This window comes from Giraffa tippelskirchi, chromosome 11 (assembly GCF_054371585.1).
Source record: "Giraffa tippelskirchi isolate mGirTip1 chromosome 11, T2T-mGirTip1v1.2.pri, whole genome shotgun sequence".
Lineage (NCBI taxonomy): Eukaryota > Metazoa > Chordata > Mammalia > Artiodactyla > Giraffidae > Giraffa > Giraffa tippelskirchi.
Window position 1 is genome coordinate 45,762,178 of NC_137285.1, and position 19,054 is coordinate 45,781,231.

The window sequence follows — 19,054 nt, forward strand, 5'->3', positions numbered from 1 at the left end:
TTCTTCTGGGACTCCTGTGAGACGAACGTTGGTATACTTCCTGTTGTCTCAAAGGTCCCTGAAACTATTCTCATGTTTTTAGTTCCCTTTTCTTTCTGTTGTTCTGATTGAATGACTTCCAATATATTAACAGCTAGTCATTTATAACTTTAAATGAAGTATAATCTACAAAATTATTGAATTACTGTGTTGTACACCTGGAACTCACACCATATTGTTAGTCAACTATACCTCAATACAAAATCAATTTATGTAATTAAAGTTTTAAAATGTTGGAGGTTATTGATACAGTTATACAGCGATAAAATGATACAGTTATTATTATCACTTTAGAAATACAAAAATCAAAGTATAGAGAGAGTCATATGGTGCTAAATGTTTAACAACAAGTATATTGCAGCAGGAGAAGGCTCTATTTGTAGAATTTGCCAATTTCTACAGTACAAAGCATTCCTACCACAGTTGATTTTGAGCTACAGATGTGATATCAACTGGCTCACAAAATTCCAAATATTTTACAGTTAACTCACACAATCTGATACCAATCAATGGCAGCACTCTGCTATAAAAAACACACTTAGATGACCTAGGATTGAGACTTCCCTGGCAGCCTAATGGTTAAGACTTCACCTTCCAATGAAGAGGGTGTGGGTTCCATCCAAGGTCAGGGAGCTAAGATTCCACGTACCTTGTGGCCAAAAAACCAAAACAGAAAACAGAAACAATATTGTAACAAATTCAATGAAGATTTTAAAAATGGTCCCTATCAAAAAATGACTCAAGAAAAAGACTTAGATTTGTCTAGCTAAAAGTGGTGGGTCCAGGCTACTAAGTCAGGCAAACTGTCCATGCTTGATGGGTCCAGATTCTGGTAATGATTTTAAGTACCATTTTCAAATTGTAACAATTAACAAAATATATATTTAATTATTTATTGTGGATATTTCCTTCTAACATACTCACTTTTCCTTTGTAACCATTTGACATCCCTGATTACTATAGTTAATAAAGTATTTTTTTATTTTAATTATCATTTATTAGATTTCATTTATCTATAAATTAAAATAATTCTTGATTAGCAAAGTCATTCAGTTACACAATTTCCTTTCCTTTGAAAAATGTTCTACTTAGCACTAGTATTTCAGGGTTGGGAGAACTATATCTTGAAGGATGTATTAGATTCATCTATTTCAAATCCCTTAGTACATATTGTAGCAGAGTAAAGTAGGCATTTAAAAATTTTAAATCAAAATATAAATAGCAGATAGTTGTATTGAATCTCAGGGGTGAGAAGATGGAGGACATTCAAATCATATTACCAGATGTTCAGCCTCTACTGTGAATTCAAAAACAACAAAAAAAAATTGCTAATTGGAAAAATTGAGGTCAGCCTACATTGTGAAAATACAAGTCAGAACTTCATCATATAAGCAAATGCAGCTCTGAAAGTTTAAAATGTATTAAAACATTGTAAGAGAAAAATTAGAAATAACTTGATTTTTCTCAACATACAGAAGAACTTCACCTGTATGAAACTGACTTTTTATTCTCTGTGATTTTACATGGCAGATTTCCATTGTTTAGTATTTCAACAGTAGCGACTATAACCAATCCAGGAGTCACAAATCCATTCATGCCATTTTAGTATGCTGTGGTCCCTACAATCCAATGCATTAACAGTTAGATGCAGAGAGAGCTCAATATTAAATCCTTCTTTTTGAATCAGTTTCAGATGGTTCTGTTTCCAAAACTGTTGAAGCAAAGGCATTAATTATGTATTTCCATTATGACAAAGCCAATATCAGCATTCACTAAGGCATAATTTCTTTAGGAAGCAATGCAACCTGTTCTCTGATCAGGTTTTATTTCCCACAGGGAGGCATCAGTCCTAAATTACATAGCAAGCAGGCAAAAGAAAGGAGGCCAACAGTAAACACTTACTATGGGGAAAGAGAATGAGGGTCTAACTTGGGGTATCCTATTAAATAAATAAAATTCTATATTTATGTCAGTTATTTCCCTTGCATACCCTTACAGAAAGAATATATTCAGGATATTTATGTATTTGATTTTATTCCCATTGATTATTTTACTTTAGACAATACATTTTTACTTGTTACTTCAGGTTCATAAGGATTTCTTTTTATTTCTCCTGAAAAAAAAAACAAAAAACCAAAAACAGTGGAATAAGGTATTACCTGAAAAAGTGTATATTTTTATCTTATCAAATAAACAGTTGTTTAATGAAAGTAAGTGAAATAACAGGCAGAGCTTGGTCATATGCCCATTTTTTCTGTATTTATTTCATTAATTAATGATTTAATGTAATAAAAAGTAGCTCTGTTAATTCATCAGACTAATGAAGAGAAATGTACATGATAAACTCCTAGAAATAACATAGAAGAAAATCTGGGTAACTTTGGATGTGATAATGATGTTCTAGATACAACAGCAAAGTCATGATTCATAAAAGAAATAATTAATTAGTTGAACTTTATGAAATTAAAAACTTCAGCTCTACAAAAGACACTTCTCAGAGAATGAGAAAACAGGCTGCAGATTGGGAGAAAATGTTCCTAAAAGACATAAATAGCTCTTATCCAAAACATGCAAAGAACACACAACAAATATACACACAAAAACTCTCAAAAATGAACAAATGGCTTGAATAGACACCTCACCAAAGGAGCTATGTAGAGAGCAAAGAAGCAAATGAAAGGATGTTCAACACAGATATCATAAGAGAGATACAAATTCAAACAACAATGAGATACCACTACATACCTATTAGAATGGTCAAAATGACAAGAACTATATATTGGTAAGGATATGAAGCAACAGAAACTGTCATATTTTTCAGCAATCATGCTTCTTGGAATTTACCCAAATGATTGGAAAATTTAGGTCTACCAAAACAACTCACACAAAGATATTTATAGCAGCCTTATTCATAATTGCCAAAATTTGGATGCAGCAAAGATGTTCTTCAGTAGAGAAAAGGCTACATATTAATAACAGTCAGAAATCCAGATAATGGAATATTAAGTTCAGTTCAGTCACTCAGCTGTGTTCGACTCTTTGCAGCCCCATGGACTGCAGCATTCCAGGCATCCCTGTAAAACCCAACTTCCGGAGTTTACTCAAACTCGTGCTCATTGAGTCCATGATGCCATTGAACCGTCTCATCCTCTGTCTGCCCCTTCTACTCCCGCCTTCAATCTTTCCCAACATCAGGGTCTTTTCAAATGAGTCAGTTCTTCACATCAAGTTACCAAAGTGTTGGAGTTTCAGCTTCAGCATCAGTCTTTCTAATGAACACTCAGAACTGATCTCCTTTAGGATGGACTGGTTGGATCTCCTTGCAGTCCAAGGGACTCTCAACAGTTCTCCAACACCACAGTTCAAAAGCGTCAATTCTTTGGCACTCAGCTTTCTTCATAGTCCAACTCTCACATCCATACATGACCACTGGAAAAACCATAACTTTGACTAGGTGAACCTTGTTGGCAAAGTAATGTCTCTCCTTTTTAATATGCTGTCTAGGTTGGTCATAACTTTTATTCCGAGGAGCAAGTGTCTTTTAATTTCATGGCTGGAGTCACAATCTGTAGTGATTTTGGAGCCCCCAAAAATAAAGTATGTCGCTGTTTCCTCATCTATTTGCCATGAAGTGATGGGACAATATGCCATGATCTTAGTTTTCTCAATGTTGAGTTTTGAGCCAACTTTTTCACTCTCGTCTTTCACTTTCATCAAGAGGCTCTTTAATTCTTCTTCGCTTTCTACCATAAGTATGGTGTCATCTGCATATCTGAGGTTATTGATATTTCTCCCAGCAGTCTTGATTCCAGCTTGTGTTTCATCCAGTCCAGCATTTCTCATGATGTACTCTGCATATAAGTTAAATAAGCAGGGTGACAATATACAGCCTTGACATGCTCTTTCCCTTTTGGAACCAGTCTGTTGTTCCATGTCCAGTCCTAACTGTTGTTTCTTGACCTGCATACAGATTTCTCAGGAGTCAGGTCAAGTGATCTGGTATTCCCATCTCTTTAAGAATTTTCCACAGTTTGTTGTGATCCACACAGTCAAAGACTTTGGCCTAGTCAATAAAAGAGAAATAGATATGTTTCTGGAACTCTTTTGCTTTTTTGATGATCCACTGAATGTTGGCAATTTGATCTCTGGTTCCTCTGCCTTTTCTTAATCCAGCTTGAACATCTGAAAGTTCACGGTTCACGTACTGTGGAAGCCTGGCTTGGAGAATTTGATAACTACTTTGCTAGCGTGTGAGATAAGTGCAATTGTGTGGTACTTTGAGCATTCATTGTCATTGTCTTCCTTTGAGATTGGAATGAAAACTGACCTTTTCCAGTCCTGTCACTCATTATTAGAGAAATGCAAATCAAAACTACAATGAGGTATCACCGCACACCAGTCAGAGTGTCCATCATTAAAAAATCTATAAACAATACATGCTGGAGAGGATGTGGAGGGTTATTCAGTGCTAAAAATGAATAAAACTATTAAATTTAAAAAGAAATGAATTATCAAGCCATGAAAAGATATGAAGGACCTTCAAAATATATTACCTAATAAAATAAACCATCAGAAATGTCTATATACTATATGATGCCAATTCTATAGCATTCTAGAAAAGGCAAAACTGTAGATAGTGAAAAATTAGTGATTTTCAGGTGTTAGAAAGAAAAGCATGAATAGGCAGGATGCAGAAGATTTTTGGGATAGTGATTCTATCCTATAAGTGTGATAGCATGTCATTTTGAGAACCAAAAACTCCCAGATGTACAAGCCAGATGTAGAAAAGGCAGAAGAAGCAGAGATCACATTAACAACATCTGTTGGATCATAGAAAAAGCAAGAGAATTCCAGAAGAACATCTGCTCCATTGACTATGCTAAAGCTTTTATTGTGTGTATCACAATAAACTGTGGAAAATTATTCAAGAGATGGGAATACAATACCATTTTACCTGCCTCCTGAGAAACCTGTATGCAGATCAAGAAGCAACAGTTAGAACCGGACATGGAACAATGGACTGATTTAAAATTGGGAAAGGAGTACATCAAGGTTGTATATTGTCACCCTGTTTATTCAGCTTATATGCAGATCACATCATGTAAAATGCCAGACTGGAGGAAGCTGAAGCTGGAATCAAGACTGCCGGGAGAAATATCAATAACCTCAGATATGCAGATGACACCACCTTAATGGCACAAAACAATGAAGAATTAAAGGGCCTCTTGATGAAGGTGAAAGAGGAGAGTAAAAAAAAGTTGGCTCAAAACTCAACTTTCAAAAAACTAAGATCATGGTATCCAGTCCCTTCACTTCATGGCAAATAGATGGGAGAACAATGAAGACAGTAACAGACTATTTTCTTGGACTCCAAAATCACTGCAGATGGTGACTGCAGTCATGAAATTAAAAGACACTTGCCCCTTGAAAGAAAAGCTGTGACAAACCTACACAGTATATTAAAAAACAGAGACATCACTTTGCCAAAATGGTCCATATAGTCAAAGCTATGGTTTTTCCAGTAGTCATGTACTGATATGAGAATTGGACTCTAAAGAAGGCTTGAGCACCAAAGAATTGATGCTTTTAACTGTGGTGTGGAGAAGACTCTTGAGAGTCCCTTGGACTGAAAGGAGATCAAGCCAGTCATTTATAAAAGAAATTGGCCCTGAATATTCATTGGAATGACTGATGCTGAAGCTGAAGCTTCAATACTTTGGTCACCTGATGGGAAGAACTGACTCATTGGAAAAGACCCTGATGCTGGGAAAGGTTGAAGGCAAGAGAAGGAGACGACAGAGGATGAAATGGTGGGATAGCATCACTGATTCATTGGACATGAGTTTGAGCAATCTCTAGAAGACAGTGAAGAACAATGAAGCCCGGCATGCTGTAGTCCATGGGGTTGCCAAGAGTGGGACACAACTGAGTGACTGGACAGCAACAACAGCATGTCATTATACATTTGTCTAAAGCCATAGAATGTGTAACAGCAAGAATGACCCTAGTGTAACCTATGGATTTTGGGTGTTTATGATGTGCTGATGTAGGCTCATCAATACAACAAACTCACCACTCTGGTGGGGAATGTTGATAGTCATAGAGGCTCTGTGTGTGTGTGTGTGTGTGTGTGTGTGTGTGCGCACGTGCATGTGCATGTGTGCATTTAGGCATGTATTGTGGACACCCAAGTGCACACATGCATGCTTACACACAAACAGGGCATATAGAGTTTGATCTATGTTATTCTCAGTTTTGTTGTGAACCTAAAACTACTGAAAAATAAATCTAATTAATAGAAGAAGAAGTGTAGGGTAGAATTTGCTCTAATAAGCCACCATAACACTGCCATAACTACTAAAAAAAACGCTAATTAGAAACCCTATCTGAAGCATCAACAAGATGAAAGCAGAAAAAGCATCTTAACACAATGAATATTTCACAGATACAACTAAATTAATATGGATACTTTACCTATATTTAAAACCTTAAGGCCACCCATTTAGTCCATTTACTCTGATATTCAGGTAACCAGTTGAGGATGTAGATTCCTGACCTCTAAGCTCAAAGTAGATGCTAACATACTACTAACTTTTCTAAAAACAAAACAAAAAGAGAAAGTCTTACATTTATCTGATATGGAATTCTGCATGTTTTCCTTTTGCAAGACATATCGATGTGCCACCTTTGTAAACATGGCGCTTTCAGCAGTAAAGCCTTCCTTGCTAGTGACTGTAGGTCAGGGAAGTTGAATAAATAATTCACTGTGAGCCTCATCCATTCATGCCAATAGCCAACAAATAGAGAAGATATAAAATTATAAAATATGAACAAAAGGATTCAAGTGGCAGGACATTTTAAGAGAGCATTTCAAGGCTGATTTGTGTGCTAGACCATGAATCTCACTATAAACTTACTTCACCTCACCACTGTCTAAGCCTACAGAGCAGGAGAATCAGTAAATCTCTAGTGCCAGTATGAAATTATTTTAAAAATGAGGAAAAGGAGCACTCCCTATCTATCCATGGCAACATTGCACCACCTGATTGGTTGATTATACTGCAGAGCAAAACAAAGAAACATCCAAAATGTCAGTGACTTCAAACCAAAAGAGATTATTTTGAACCACATTTCATGTCCATGTGCAAAGCTATTGACAGGAAAGACTTTGATAATCCTAGTTATTTAAGTATCCATATTAGAGGATATATAGTGACTCATGGTTCCACATCTAACATTTCATTGCCTGAACCAAATCACGTGGGTATGCATAACATCCATGGGGTAGGTAACTGCAAATCTGCCAAGGACCCAGAAGGCAACATAGTGAAAGTATCTGATGAATGGTCCTAATGACTGCCAGGGAGACCCTCAGTCTGAGAAGACTTTTGAAAACCGAAGCTGCCTAAACTCAGTTTTCCTGTTTTTCAAACACTACTCACATTCAGATCACCTCAGTGACATTCTGTTTTCTCTGCCCTGTGTTTATACTTTCTCTTACCTTTTCTCTAAAGCTCTCCCCCAAATTCCTCTCTGACACCCTGATTATATAACTTATACACTCTTCTACAGCCTCTGCATATCGGCATTGTCATCAAAGTTTCCTTCTTTCTTTTTCACCTTCCCTCTTGTCCTTACCTGAAACCTTGCTCTACTGTACAGACACACTTTTCCCTGAAGTCCACAGAACAGGTAGCTAAGGGAGAGTTAGTTTGCAGTGGATTAGAGGTGGTCATAAATGGTTCACCATTTCCCATGTGGAAAGGTATAGTCCAATTTCCCTGCCTTTGATACTCACTTGAGCAATACAATGTCTCTTGCAAGACATGATCTCTTGGAAATTTCAAGGCCAGGTATTAAAGCAAACTGACAGTTTTTATTTCTTTTCTCTCCAGGGAAGGTAACCTTCATACTATAAAGAAGCAAAGATTACACTCATAAATGATTAGACATCATGTGAAAATGGAGAGGCCATGCAGAGATTCCAAATGCCTGGTTATGTGAGTGAAAACTTGGACCAGTCTCTTCTGCCTGCTGAAGTCAACTGATTGGAGGACCTCAGTCAATGACATCTAGAGCAGAACAACCCAGTAGAACTCCCTTGACTTCGCAAAGAATTGGTAAGAAGTAATAAATCATTGCTATTTTATGTCAATACAATTTGGAGGATTTTTTTTTTCCTTTAAGAAATAGTTTACCAGAGAAATAGTTCTCTACTCTGCCTGAACATTTGAAACAACCAATTGTTATAAAAGTTTTAGGTGATCTGAGGCCACACCAGGCAAATGAACATATCTAGGAGTGGACCTCAGCCTCACTGGTGATTCTAAAACACCATTAGTATTGACAATTATGGAGTTAGCTTTGCTTAGTCTGTAGTTCTACTTCTCGCTCATTTCTCCATAATGGTGAAAAAACTTAATAGTTTGGCCTTATGCATGTAGCTTGATTGCTTTCTGTCCTTTAGTCTGAAAGCCTTATTCTTCAGGAACACTTACTCGCAAAGTGTTCTAAAATGACGTTTCTATGTGAAAAAGAATGCAGTTAATGGACCATTGATTCCATGAATTGATTTTGTGTTTATTTGCCTGCTTGCGTTATTGTTTCAACAATGCCTTTTGTGTGTCTGCATATATCTTAATAAGAAGGGCCTTGAGATAGAAATATTTAACTTCTTTCCGACATATGAGTCACTAACCATATATGTGAATCCTCTTGGGTCATCTTTTCTCAACCTTTTCAAGTCCTTTAGGACCTTAAATTGCTAACGTGAGAAGCTGTCATTAAACCAGTCAGTGTTCCTATCAGCAATTACTTTCTCTATATGCCTGAGAGAGATCAAAATCTTACTCAGATTTTGATTAAAGATACAAATATGAACTTTGATTTAATTAGTGGATGCATAAAATAGCTTGTCCGTTTAGTAGAGCTATAGTAAATATCTCTATACATTAAGTTTGCTGATATTTTGACATTTTAATAAAAATATATAGTCTTTGTTATTTTAATCCATTTTCATTGAGAACTAATGTTATTGGGTTTCTTAAAATATGAAGAATGAAAGCAAATCTTGCCAGGTCCAGCTTAGGATTAATTACTGAAGTGCTTACATTCAAGTACATTGGAAATGGACAAATAATTATTTGAATCCAGGTTCCACTGATCATTGCTTATGTGTACTTGATGAATCTACTTAGATCCTCTAAACTTAGTCTCTCCTTTATAGCTATATATTGTCTACATCTCAGAGCTGTTTTGAAGCTTAAAATAATAATGTTTCAATGACAGTTCTCAGAAAAAAGTAGACATCAAGTAAATATTATCAATTTTAATTATTTTTATCAGTATCATAATAAATGAACTTGCTCAAATCAGCTAAGGACTACCTCCTACACTCCATTCCTCTTATCCTCCACTGTATAAGGAAGTAAAAGAAGCAGAAAATATTTGAGAAGAGGTTCAGGGATGGCAATCTAAATTGAGAGTCCACCAATTAAAATGAACAACAAAGTATGTAAAGATAAAAAAAGTGAGTATTTATTGAATGCCTGCTATATATCCTGTCAACCAAAAAACTAATGATATCCCTCAGAAAGAGATACTATTGTCAGATCTTACCAGTTATAGAGAGGATTGCCTCAGGATATTTTGGGGGCAACCCAAAACTCCTGCTGAATGCTTTGGACTAGTGGAGCCATTTTCATTGTGATCATCTCATTTACACTCACTTAGTATCTGAGAACCTAATTTAGTTTCTAACTCTTTAGGCACAGAACCATGTACAGAATCCAAGACTCCCAGGTTCCAGTGAGGTTCACTTTCCATTACATCTTGCAGCTGTAGGAATAAAAGAGAACAGTAAATGCTGCTTGAATTTCATGATTTCAAATATCCAGTAAAGATGAATTCACTTGCTGCACCTGCTTGTTGTTTCATCATTCCATTTCCTACCTCCCTTGTGAATTGGCCCACAGACACAACACCTATTTAAAATAATTGGATCTTTAAAAAATGTAGATTGATATTTCATACCCCATAGGTTCTTCAGCAACGGTAATATCTGTGGTATATGCACACTGCAAATTAAATCATTTTTTTAAGCTAGCATAGGGTCTGTCTAATAAAAACCCTTATGAAATCCCACTGTGTCTGCTCAGTAGCATCTTTTCACTATGAGGCATTTAAGCTTTTAAAAAGCAACAGAACAAATGTGATTGATTATCAGTTCAGTTGCCAGATTCTACATTGAAATTAAAGAAAGTAAAAGCTCTTTTATGAGAGTGATATAACCACCTGCAATATTAAACCAATAAAAATCTGTGTTCAGCTGTTTGTGAACTGTCTTGACCCAGATGTGTAAAGAAGCTTTCTAGAATGTAGAAGGCTTATATAGTAACTGATCAATCTTTACTAACTGTGACAAAGCAGTAAAAAGCATTCCAAATTGACTAAAAGGTCAAAACACTCTGAAAGAATCCCATCACTAAAGCAAATATGAAGTTAGCTACACTTGTGATAAGCAGAACAAATGAAAAAAACACAGCCTATTAGTATGTACTTGGGAGACATTTTAAGAATTATTAACTCATTAAAAACAAGTTCCCAGTGCTTGACAATAATAAAACTAGATTTGACTGAGTGTTAATTTGTTTTTCTGCTTATCTAAATATTAGCCAATGCCCTGATGAGTTTGAATGAGCTGATACACTTTTCTGCAAATAGCTGTGCTATATATAAATATCCTACTTTTAAGTCTCCATAGAATCCATTTTAAATGGCTACAGATAATACTTGTGTCTACTCTTTTGTTTAAGAAACATAAACACAATCAAATAAATGCAGGATTCTCTAATAATAGTTACCTTGGGATTCAGTTTACAGAGAAGCAAGTCTGACCTTAGATGGGCCTGTTCAAGAGATCTGTTCTCTTTGGCAGGAGGGTTTCAGCAGCAGCAAATACAAGGTAGTCTAGAACAGCAAGCTATTAACATCAGCCTTCTATCTATAGGTTACCATTTTTTTCTCAGATAATGAAAATATAAAAAACAGCATATAGTTGTAGGTTACTTAAATCTATATGAACGAGTGACAGTTAAGGGACATGACTTCATTAAGAGTTGGGACCATATTTTAAAAAGACAACTTTATCCTAGACAGAGTGATTAGGTAGAGTGCAAGATGGACAAACTGAAGGGTGGGAAGAAGTAAAAAACAAGTTATTAAACCATAGGTGTGTCTCAGACAGTTGGTTAAAGTACATGTTAAAATACATGTTAAAATGTTAAACAAATGACTGCATGATCATAAAATATAGAAGCAGTTAACAAAATGGAAAATTTGCTTGACAACAAATTCTAGTAACTCTGATAAAACACTTCTATGTTGTACAATCACACCATAAATATCCAGAATTGTACCCAAAATTTATAGCAAACAAGCTACAATGTTTTCTTTTACTTTCAAACTTGGTATGATCACAATGTAAGCATTTCATTAAATACTACCAAAAAAATGGCAAAAATAAATTTGATAAATTAAAACTAGTCTTTCTTTAAGAATTATGTATTCATATATGGAATACATATCCAAGAATAAACGCAGAATAATAATTCTTCTGTTTGGCGTATTTTCAGTAATAGGTTCTGAATTTTTCTTCAAACATATATTTCCCAGCGTTGGTGCTTCTGGGGTGCCCTTCCCCCAGTCAGATGATGTTTGTGGCAGTCACAGTGGTACCCTATACATGAGCACCCCCTACTGACACATTCTAGTGCCCTACTCCTCCTATTACTGTAAGATTTGATATATTCCCTACTGTATTTTTAGATCTATGTTTGCATATATAATGTATACTAACACAGCACACACATTTACAAACTGCAATAGCATCTCAGGAACTTAGCTCAAGGCACTTTATTGATATTCATCTCATTTTTTAAAATAACAAGTAAAATGACAAAACTAAGTATTTCCCTGTGTTTAAGTCAAGTAGAATAATTTATAACTGTCAGTTTTCTATTGCTGCTATAACAAGTTTCTGAAAACTTAAAAGGCTTCAAACACTTCAAATGTATTATCTTACATATAATAAATTCAAGTCAGATGTCTGACAAGGGTCACACTAGGCAAATGAAGGTCTTGACAACTCTGCACTCCCTCCTGGAGGCTCTAGGAGAGAATCTGTTCATTTGTTGTGTTTTGTTTTGTTTTGTTTTGCTATTTCCAGCTTCAAGAGGATGCTCACATTCCTTGGGTTATAGCCTCCTTCTTCCATGTGCAAATCCAGCAAAGTTGCATCTTTCTTTACCTTTCTCTCATAGTAACCTCTCTCCCCACCACTTCCTTCTACCATTTTTAAGAACCCTTGTGATGATATTATTTCTATCCAGATAATCCAGATCAATCTTCCTATTTTAAGATTAACTAACCAGAAATCTTAATACTCCTTTGCCATGGACCCTAACATGCTCACAGATTCTGAGGATTATGATGTGTATTTTATAGGGGAGATCATTATTTTACTTACCACAATGTCAATAATTAACTTCATAAATATAAAAATGGCATCTGCTTAGAAATGTGGAAAATACACAGCCTCACAGCAATCATTGAAAAATTTTTGCCAGTTTTACACTATTTGTTCAAACAAATAAAAGGATTCAGATTTCTTAATATAAATGTTTTCTTCACCTTACAATGTACAAAAATGAAAATGTGATGGAGAAGAGAGAGTGAAGTCTTAAAGGAAAGAAAAGTGGAAACACAAACCCTATCTTATTACAACTAAAATGTTCAGAATTTCTAAGTAAAAATGCAGTTTGGAAATTTTACTTCACATGTAATACAAACCAAACATACTTGACACAATTATATAGGTAAAACAATAACCTATTTCTTTAAATTTCATTGCCTTTTGAAATTTTGTTGTTGGGGTATTATGGAAGTCTGGTAAAGAATGCACTGTGACTCTTCGCAACCCCATGGACCATAGCTCACCAGGCTACTCTCTCCATGGGGATTCTCCAGGCCAGAATACTGGAGTGGGTTGTTATGCCTTCCTCCATGTATCATCCCAACCCAGGGATTGTACCCAGGTCTCCCACATTGCAGGTGGATTCTTTACCATCTGAGCTACTAGGGAAGCTCCTCGTAAAGAATAAACACATATTAATCATATTAATCAGTTTCTTTTTAATTTCTAGTTTATAATATAGCAGAAGCATTGTCTTAGCCAAGTTCTTAACCTCTCTTGATGCTCATATATAACATCTGTAACGTGGAGACAATGATAGTTGTCTATTTCAAAGGATTGGCATGCTCGTTAAACAAAATGATCCATCAAATGTAATCATTTTGGGAAGAAGCATCTAGTAAGAAATTAATCATCACAAATATTATAATTTTTTGGTACTGATGAACCTATTTGCACGGAAGGGATAGAGACACAGACATAGGGAACAGACTTAGGCACACAGTGAAGGAAGCAGAGGGTGAGACAAATGGAGAGACTGGTATTGACATATATACACTACCATGTGTGAAACAGATAGCTGGTGAGAGGCTGCTGGATAACACAGGAAGCCCAGCTGGGTGCTGTGATGACTGAGAGGGGCATGGGACGGGGTGGGCAGGAGGGAGCCTCACGAGGGAGGGTATATATGTAGACATATAGCTGATTCACCTTGTTGTACAGCAGAAACCAACACACCATTGTAAAGCAATTATCCTCCAGTTACAAATAAATTTTAATCCCAAACGACCTCTAGATAAAAACTGTACTCATCTTTAATAATATAAAGACCATGGATACTTCCAAATTTGTTTCAAAGTAAGAACATATATTTTAAAGTTTTTAACATAGCGGTTGTGTTGGTAGCCATCTACCAATCAATTTCATGAATTTCATGGTTGTTGGATTCTTCTCTTTTTAAACCTTTAAAGTGAAAAAATAAAACTTCTTCACGGATCAAATCCAATTAATTGTACTCTGGTATGCACACAGTGCATGTACTCTGGTATGCGACAGTGTCATTTTAGCTGAATAGTCACACTTAGAAAACTTAATGTGAATTCTTTCTGTCCCCAAAGAGACATATCTTATATTCAGAACCTTTTAGTAAACAACAGGAACATTCCTACAAGATAATGATTGATTCATTTTCCTAAATGCTTTTACTCTCGATTTTATCTGTTTGCGGGAAGTATACACAAGATAACATAATTTTGATATCTTTAAGAAGACTTAACTGAGTGCCCCATAACAGGCACAGTAAAATACAATGCACTTTTAATTTTAAAAAAGCAAACAACTAACGAGAAATACACTGACTCATCCTTAAAGTATTATTCTAAGAAAGCGGGAATATATTTACATAAACAATAAATAAATTTCAAATAAATATAAACATCTATACTAAGTTTACTGGGAACACATGAATGGAAGAGCCTCAGTAAAATGGAATCAGGGGACCTTTCAAGGGAGAGAACGTAACTCCAGGTCTTTAAGAATGCATGAATAGTATAAGGCAGTTACAAGTCCAACAGAAAGGGCAGCAAGTGCTAAGACAAGGAAGAGTGGAAAATTATGTTGTGTTCAAAAAAGGAAGAGTTAGAATTTTGATATGGACTGAATAGATATAGTGAGTGGCATTGAGTGGGAATGGGACACGGTTTGGGGCAAATTTATCTCAAGGACTTTGGTTTCTGTTTCAGCATGTAAAGTGCTGAGGGGTCATAGCTCCAGGCTAATGACAAGTAGCATGGAGTGCTAAAAAAAAAAAAAAAGAAAGAAAGAAAGGAAGAAAGAAAAAGAAAAATCCACAATTCTTCTTACATCTGCCAGAGAAATGAAGTCCCAGGACAAACAAATTTGGATAGACAAAGAGGTAGATAGAGATGATTCAGTTTACCAGAGTAGAATCCCACTTTGACTAGAACCAATACCCTGGTAAGAAACCCTGAAATGTACTTGATAAATAGTTGGAGGCTCAGTGTGAGCAAGTCTGAAGGATACAAGCTCCAGGGAGATTCACTTTTATGATTTTCTCCTCCGCAAACTCTACCAAGTTCTCATAGTGAACATCAGAGAAAAATCTCTTTGGTCTTCCAGCAGAGGGAGGGGAAAAATAACCATTTTGAAATTCACCAGAATATTATGCATTCATAACAAAATCTCCTTTCAAGAGTTATTATTTTAACAGACTCTAACTTACTGTAATTTTATCAAATCCTAACTGACCTGATGAAAAAGAAGTACCTAATTTTAGTCCACTCTAACCTTCCAAGTGGGAGAAAGGAAATACTCAATTCTAGCCCCCTCCAGCAATCCTACACCATAGATGAAGATGAAAATAACAATACTATGGAGTACCTGTGAAGTTCATAGCCCAGGAGCAGACTCACTGAGTATAGGAGTATAAGATTTTTCCTCATTTTTACTCCACACCTTACTACCATATTACTAAAAGATTATTTACAGCAGTTCCTTTTACCCAGAACATCTTGTCCATCTTTCAACAAAAAATTATCAGGTGGTGTAAAAGGCAAAAACCATAGTTTGAAGAGAGAGAGCAATCATCAGAACCAGATCCAGATATGGCAGTGATGTTGAAATTGCCAGACCTTGAATTTAAAACAACTATAATCAATACGATAAGAACTTGTATTAATCAGAGTACTCCAGAGAAACAAAACTGATATGATATATATTTTTCCACAAGAAAGATTAAAGAGGTTTACTGGCCCATGGCAAGGTACAAAATGATTAATGATGATAATGGCCATATTCTATCAGCTAAGTGCCACCTGGCACTGTGATACCATCATGCAGGATATCTCTGGGTTTACACTTTCTAATGGGCTGCCTGAAGAAATTAATCTATTTACGACAAGGCCTAAACAAAAAGGATTCAAGAAACCACTGGGTAGAAGAGTGTCTTAGAAAGCCCTCTCTTATCAATGTGCGTGTGTGTGTATGGTGTGCAGGGAAGGAAACTTACCATAATCTGAGCTTCCAAACTAAATAAGAAGAAAACAAATGTGCAAGGAAGGGTCTCTTGGGTCTGGAGTAGGGTATGGGGAATAAGAGAGGGAAAATGGTAGTGGTAAGGACCAACATTTGGGCAAACTTCAGGAGATGGTGAGGGACAAGGAGGCCTGAAGTGCTGCAGTCCATGGGATCACAAAGAGTCAGACACGCCTGGGCAACCAAACAACAACAACAGGAACCTGATAGGTGTTCTTTCTCCCACCTCTCTTCTTGAGGACCAGGTGGATGATGGCACCATTGGCCATGTTCTTATTAATATAAGCCCCGATGCGGGAATCCTTGATGAAGATGCCCTTATATTTCAGATTTTGTTTCCCTGCAGTTGTGCCTATGTCCTGCCTATCATTCTATCTGTCTAGACAGAGGTTGATTTATTATAGAACTTGACTTGCACAATTATGGAGGCCAGGAAGTCCCAAGATTGATCTTTGGCAACCTGGAGAACTGAGACCCAGTGATGTAATTTAGTTCAAGTCCAAAGGCCTAAGAATCAGAAGATTCAATGATGTAAGTCCAAGTTGGAGGCCAAAGGCCTGAGAATTAGGAGTCCAATTGTGTGCTTTGGTCTGAATCCAGAGGCCTAAGAACCAGGATGTCTGAGGGCAGAAGAAGATGAAAGTCCTCACTCAAGCATAAAACTTTCACCTCCATTCTCTTCTGTTCAAGCCCACAAACTGACTGGATAATGCCAACTCATCTTGGTAAGCAGAGAAGGCAATGGCACCCCAGTCCAGTACTCTTGCCTGGAAAATCCCATGGACAGAGGAGCCTGGTAGGCTGCAGTCCATGGGTTTGCTAAGAGTTGGACACAACTGAGCGACTTCACTTTCACTTTTCACTTTCATGCATTGGAGAAGGAAATGGCAACCCACTCCAGTGTTCTTGCCTGGAGAATCACAGGGACGGCAGAGCCTGGTGGGCTGCCGTCTATGCGGTCGCACAGAGTTGGACACAACTGAAGCGACTTAGCAGAAGCAGCAGCATTTTGGTAAGATTGATCTTCTTCTGTGAGCCTACCAATTCAAATACCAATCTCTTCCCCAAACATACTCATAGACCACATCTATAAATAATGTTTTACCAGTGACCTGGGCATCCCCAGCCCAGACAATTTGAAAATTTAATATCACAGAGTTCTTATGAAAGTTGACAACATGAAAAAACATGTGGAATAATGTTAGCACAGAGATGGATTAATGTTAAGAAAGAATAAAAAAGAAGCTCTAGAGGTTAAAAGGCACTGTAACAGAAATGAAGAATATCTTAAATTCATTAGTAGACTGGATATGGATGCGAAAAGATTTTCTGAGATTGAGAATATGCTGATAGAAATTGGAAAACTGCAAAAGTTGTAACATATGCATAATAGGAATACTAGAATGAGAAGAAAGAGAGGAAGAAACAAGAAATATTGAAATAATAATGACTGAGAATTTTCCTAAATTAATGTCAGACATCAGTTTAGGAACCTCAGAAAACACTACGTAGGATAAATGCCAAAACATAAAACCACAAAAAGCAAAAAAGCAAAACCAACAATACATAGACATATCATAGCAAACTCAGAAAATTAAAAAATAAATAAATAAATTGACAGAGCCAGAGGAACTACACCTTACCTATAGAGGAGCAAAGAGAAGAGCAACATCTAACTTCTCCACAGAAACCAAATGAGAAGGGAATGGAGTGAAATATTCAAAGTGTTAGAGAAGAAGCCACCAACCTGGAATTCTGTATCCTGCAAATTTTTTTCTCAAAAGTGAAGAAGTTGAAAGATTTTCAGACAAACGAGAATTGAGAAAATGTGTTGCTTGAAAACCTATCTTACAATAAATGTTAAAGTAGATTATTCAGAGAGAAGGAAAATAAGTCAGAATCTCTGATATACATACATTAAAAAAAAACATAAAGAAAGGAATAAAATTTCTTATTCATAATTGATATAAGTGATGTTTGTTCAAAATAATAAAACTAAAAATTCAATGGTTATAGTTTAAGTGAAATGAATAATAGATGAAATATTTTGAGGAATTAGAAATATTATGTTATTATAAGTTACTTGCACTACTCATGATATAGTATGATGTTATTTGAAAGTGAACTCAGACAGGATGTATGTACATATATGTACTGCAAACGCCAAGGAAACTACAAAAAAAAAGCAAAATAATAATAATAATTGAAATACTAAGAAAGGAGATAAAATGATATCAAAGAAAATATTCAATTAAAACCAAGAAAATATAAAAAATAAAATACAAAGATAAGATAAAAAAATATATGTAACAAAACAGTAGTAAATATGCTGCTGCTGCTGCTGCTGCTGCTAAGTTGCTTCAGTCATGTCCAACTCTGTGCGACCCCATAGACAGCAGCCCAGCAGGCTCCCCTGTCCCTGGGATTCTCCAGGCAAGAACACTGGAGTGGGTTGCCATTTCCTTCTCCAATGAATGAAAGTGAAAAGTGAAAGTGAAGTCGCTCAGTAGTGTCCGACCCGTAGCGGCCCCATGGTCTGCAGCCTACCAGGCTCCTCTGTCCATGGGATTTTCCAGGCAAGAGTACTGGAGTGGGTTGCCATTGCCTTCTCCAAGTAGTAAATATAGTAGGTAACAATTTAACTATATGAATAATATAAAGTTTTAGATTAGAAGCTGAGCCACCAAAACATATGGCTTTGAAAACCAGTAGACTTATATTCCAGAGAGCCAGACAGTTGTAGAAAACTGGGACTCAGCTCATCAAAGTTTCACATAAAATCTCACATGCTCCAAGTCCCAGTACAGAGGCAGCTGGTTGAAAGAAGCCTGGCGCAGACTGGTGATCTCAAAGAGCTTCCTAGAGAAAAAAAGATGCAGGCTGGACTCCCCCTGGGGACTGAGATGCTGGCAGTAGCCATTTTTGTGATCCTTAAGGTCTGTCTAGTCAAGGCTGTGGTTTTTTCCGGTGGTCATGTATGGATGTGAGAGT